Source organism: Lipotes vexillifer, unplaced genomic scaffold (assembly GCF_000442215.2).
Source record: "Lipotes vexillifer unplaced genomic scaffold, Lipotes_vexillifer_v1.1 scaffold545, whole genome shotgun sequence".
NCBI classification, from domain to species: Eukaryota; Metazoa; Chordata; class Mammalia; order Artiodactyla; family Lipotidae; genus Lipotes; species Lipotes vexillifer.
In genome coordinates, this window is record NW_006779129.1 from 1,308,117 (window position 1) to 1,313,680 (window position 5,564).

Below are 5,564 nucleotides of genomic sequence, written 5' to 3' on the forward strand. Positions count from 1 at the left end.
CCACCCCCCGGCGATGCAGAGTCAGGGAGAACAGGCGGAGAGCCTGGACTTCCACCCCACCTGGCGGTACCCAGGCGCCTGCCCCCTCCCCACTGCGGATGTCACAGGAGGCCACCACCCCGCAGTGCCAGTGGAGGCCAGGGAACCTGGACGTGCAGCCCCGTCCGGCAGCGATGAGGCGGCGTCTCCCCTCCCCAACAGGAGGCCGTGAGAGAAAGCCAGCTGAAGCAGAGGTCCAAGTAAGACTGAGGTTCTTGTAACATAATATGTCCAGGTTTCAATCAAAAATCACTCATCACACTGAGAGCCAGGAAGATCTCAAACCAAATGGAAAAAGACAAATGATGCCGACCCAGAGACATCAGCATTATCTGAGAAAATTTTAAAGCAGCCACATCATAAAAACGAAGTGGGAGGATCAGTAACTGATCTCAACACTGCCTATGAAGTCTGAGTCATCAAGACAGACAGGCAGACCACACAGAACAAAACAGGACCCAGAGACAGGCCCCCACAAAACACCTGCTCATTGTTGACAAGGGTACACAAGCAACGCAATGAAGGAAGGACAGCCTTGTCAACAGACAGTGCTGGGCAGCCGGGCACCTAGAGTGCACACCCCACACACATATTCACCTGGAATGGACCATGGGCTTATTAAACGTAAAGCATGAAACTACAAGGCGTTTACAAGAATCATAGGAGGACATCCGTGGGATCCAGGACTCGGCAAAGAGTGTGCAGATTAGCCACTAAAAGCACAATCCACAAAAGGAAAAAATGATGAACTGGAACCCATCGGAATTAAAAACCTTTTGCTCTGCTAAAGACCCTGTTACGAAGATGAGAAGACAAGCTATGGACTGTGAGCAAATATCTGAAAACCACACCAACAAACAAAACATACAAGAAACTCAACAATAAAACACACGCTCCCATTAGAAAGAAACATTTCACCAAAGAATGCACACAGATGGATGTTCCCCCGGGAAATGATGCCACTAGGGAAATAGGACTTAAAACCACGTGAGATTCCACCACACACCTACGAGAACGGCTAAAATAATGCCAACCCAAGGGCCAGCGAGGATGAGGAGAAACTGGATCACTCACACGCCGCTGGTGGGGATGTACAATGGTGTAGCCACTCTGGGAACCAGTCTGGTGGTTTCTTAAAACTAAACATGGGCATTTATTCCAGAGAAATGAAGACTTACGTTCACATAGAAAACGCACACAGGAACGTTGATAGCAACTTTATTCACAACAGCCCCAAACCGGAGACAACCCAGTGCCCTTCAGCAGGTGACTGGCCGAACACACTGCAGACCATCCACACCATGGAGCACCACGCGACAATGAAAAGCAACAAACTACTGACACACGCAGTAACCTGGATGGACCTCCAGAGAATCAGGCTGAGTGAAAAAGCCAGTCCCAAAGGTTATATACATTACAGCCCATGTATACAAAGGTGATCCTTGAGCAACACGGGTTTGAACTGCATGGGTCACTGAGACACAGATTTTTTTTCACTAAGCACAACCTACCCCACTGCATGGCCTGAGGTTGACTGAGTCCAAGGATGAGGATGCAGAGGGCCGACTATCAGTTACACGGGTTTCCGACTGCATCTCACGTCAGCACCCCAACCCCTGCGCTGTTCAAGGGTCGACTGTGTAACATTCTTGAAACGAGAAAACTGTAGAAATGGAGAGCAGAGCAGTGGTTGTGGGTGGGGAGGCAGCCCGGCCGTGACAGTGCGCGCTGTGTAAAGGGAACACGTTCTCCCCGCATTGTTTCTTACAGCTACGCGTGAACGTACGTTCTCTCAAGATAAAAAGGTCAATTTAAAAGCAGGCAGAAGAGGCACACAATCTAGTGGACAGTGCGCTGAGAGGCTGTGGCTTCCCTGGAGGTCTGGGACGAGGATGCCGTGCCTGCCGTGACAGTGACGGGGAGTCTGGGCACAGGAGAACCCTGCGCCGCCAGAGCTCACCTGGTTTGTAGGACACGCCTCGTTTTCCTGCTCTTTCATATTTAAGTTCTAGAAAAGGACAGGGAAAATGTCTCACGGTAGAAAATAATCAGGCTCTGCACAGTGTGGGTGGGTACACGTACATTAAAAGTGGAAAAGCCAGACACATACACACAATGGGATATTACTCAGCCATAAAAAGAAATGAAATTGAGCTATTTGTAATGAGGTGGATGGACCTAGAGTCTGTCATACAGAGTGAGGTAAGTCAGAAAGAGAAAGACAAATACCGTATGCTAACACATATATATGGAGTCAAAGAAAAGATAAATGTCTTGAAGAACCTAGGGGTAAGACGGGAACAAAGACACAGACCTACTAGAGAATGGACTTGAGGATATGGGGAGGGGGAAGGGTGAGCTGTGACAAAGCGAGAGAGAGGCATGGACATATACCCACTAGCAAACGTACGGTAGATAGCTAGTGGGAAGCAGCCGCATGGCACAGGGAGATCAGCTCGGTGCTTTGTGACCGCCTGGAGGGGTGGGACAGGGAGGGTGGGAGGGAGGGAGACGCAAGAGGGAAGAGATATGGGAACATACGTATAACTGATTCACTTTGCTATACAGCAGAAACTAACACGCCATTGTAAAGCAATTATACTCCAATAAAGATGTTAAAAAAAAGAAGAAAAGTGGAAGCCAGAAATCTGTTGCCGAGCAGAAGCCAATATTTTCAGCCTCTACAAATGCCAACTCTCGTACCAAAGGTTATAAAACAAAGCAAAATAGCAAATGCAAGCACTTCAGATCATTTTACATAATCATTTTTCTTTCAGTCTGAAAAGTACCTCATATGGCCTGGACTACAAACACGTAAGAATTAAAACCCCATTCAAAATCCCATCTGGAACAAGATTCCAGGAATGGCCACAGAAGGAAAGCTTTACATGACAGCAGTATTCAAATGCCGTCTTCGTTTTTCAGGGTCCCGTAAGCATTAAGAAGTAAGCGGGGAGGCGTGAAAAGACCATTAAACCTGGCATCGAAAGACCTGGGACTTAAGTGTAACTTGATTCCAGTTATAATTTCAACTTTTCTTTTTTTAAATAGAACTAGAAAAGCTGATCTTACGTGGAAAAATAATCAGGTTTGAATAGTCAAGAGAACTCTGAACTAAGGAGCAGTTAGGTGGGGCTGGTCCTCCCAGACTGGAAAGGATGGGGCACCCGCATGCAAAGATGCCCACGGCTCACGGACTGCGGAGCAGGGAGATGGACTCAGGGCAGAGCAGCTTCCCACACCACCGACCAATGCGCTTTCTAACACGTGGGCCTGGAAAGGGGTAAACCCCGTTAGAAGAGGAAGCTGGACCCACCAGTGCCACTCGGTCAGTGTCGGTTTTGGTTCCCCACGGGTTCGCATCTGACTTCCAATAACAGGATCCAATTGGCAATGCTTTAATTTCTAAGTGGGTGGTGGGTAAATGGTCATCTGTTGTGTGATTCCTTATACACTGTAGATGTTCATGATGTAAGCCAAGGTGTAGATATATATGTAAAATACAACATTCCTATCCGCTTCTGACAGCACCCTTATCCTCACTGTGGAAACGTCCTCCCCTTCCCTTGGTGAAAATAGGTTTTCCGGAATAAAATACAGAGAACATAACTTATTAATATTCAGGATGCATCAGAACATGAATTCTCTATTGTGCTGGTGAAAAATGCTATCTTTAGGAATTCACTAAAAATTTATAGATTAAAAAATGTTTAAGACAAGCAGCAACTTGACAAAAATTACTGGCAATTATTACTGAGTTTTATCCATGTTACTCTCCGAACAGGATGGTTTTGAGAAAAGTTTTACATATTCTTAATGACTGTTAGGGGTTTCAGTTTTAACAGCCACACACTACAAATTTTTAAAGAGCGAAGCGTTAAAATGAAGATTCTGCGTGTTCATTCTCTACTATAAATCAAGCAACTTGCTAAAGGCTAGACTAATTTTGCAGCTATAGCAAAAAACTGAAGGATGATTTTATTATTTACTTAACAAAGGTAACTGAAGTATAAAATTCTTACATAATTTGAAGAAAAATCATCTGAAATTCAACAACTTCATGCATGTTTAGAGAATGCATTCATGATTTGTATTTTGATTCCAATATTTTGCTTTCTAAACTAATATCACCAAAATATTCCAAACACTCAATTTATAATATTTTACAAAGAAATAGTTTCCTTCCTAGGAAACCATCCAAATAATAGATGTTCAGTTATCCTTTAGAGATTTTGTACACATTGAAATAGATACAGCAGACTGTGCATAGCAAATAAGGTTCAAGCATTACTTTTTTTTTTTTTTTTTTTGGGCAGTACGCGGGCCCCTCACTGTTGTGGCCTCTCCCGTTGCGGAGCACAGGCTCCGGACGCGCAGGCCCAGCAGCCATGGCTCACGGGCCCAGCTGCTCCGCGGCACGTGGGATCCTCCCGGACCGGGGCGCGAACCCGCGTCCCCTGCATCGGCAGGCGGACTCGCAACCACTGCGCCACCAGGGAAGCCCCAAGCATTACTTTTAAAACATATGTTTTTTTCCTAGTGAAATGCAACATGGAATAATTGAAATAACCATAGCAATCGACAAAAAAACTCTTGGAACTAATAAGCAATTATAGAAAGGTTGCAGAATACAAGGTTAACATACAAAAGTCAATTGCTTTGCTACATGCAAGCGATGAACTGGAATTTGACCTAAAAACCACAACAGCATTTACATTAGTACACCCCCAAATGAAATACTTAGGTATAAATTTAACAAAATATGTACAAGATCTATATGAGGAAAAGTGCAAAACTCTGATGAAAGAAATCAAAGAACTAAATAAGTGGAGAGAAAATCCATAAACACGGATAGAAAGACTCAATAATGCTGATTTGGGCTCTTCCCAACTCGAGCTACAGATTCAACGCAATCCCAGTCAAAATCCCAGCAAGGCATTTTGTGGAAATCAACTAACTGATTCCAATGTTTATATGAAGAGGCAAAGACCCAGAGTAGCCAACACGATACTGACGGGGAAGAACAAACCTGGAGGACTGACAGTATCTGCCTTCAAGACTCACTATAAAGCTGTGGTCATCAGGACAGTGCGGTATTGGCGAAAGAAAAGCCAAATAGGTCAGTGGGACAGAACACAGAGCCCAGAAGCACACCCACATAAATACTGTCAACTGTTCCTTGACAAAGGAGCTAAGGCAATATAACAGGGCAAAGATAGTCTCTTCAACAAATGGTGCTAGAACAACTGGTCATCCACATGCAAAAAGATGAATCTAGACACAGATCTTACGAACTACACAAAAATTAACTCAAAATGGATCACAGACCTAAACATAAAATGTAAAACTCCTAGAAGATAACATAGGAGAAAACCTAGCTGACCTTGGGTTTGGCAATGACTTTTTAGATACAACATCATAGGCATGATCCACGAAAAAAAGAATCGCTAAGCTGGACTTTATTAAAATTAAAAACTTCTGTTCTGTGAAAAACAATATCAAGAGAACAAGAAGACAAGCCACAG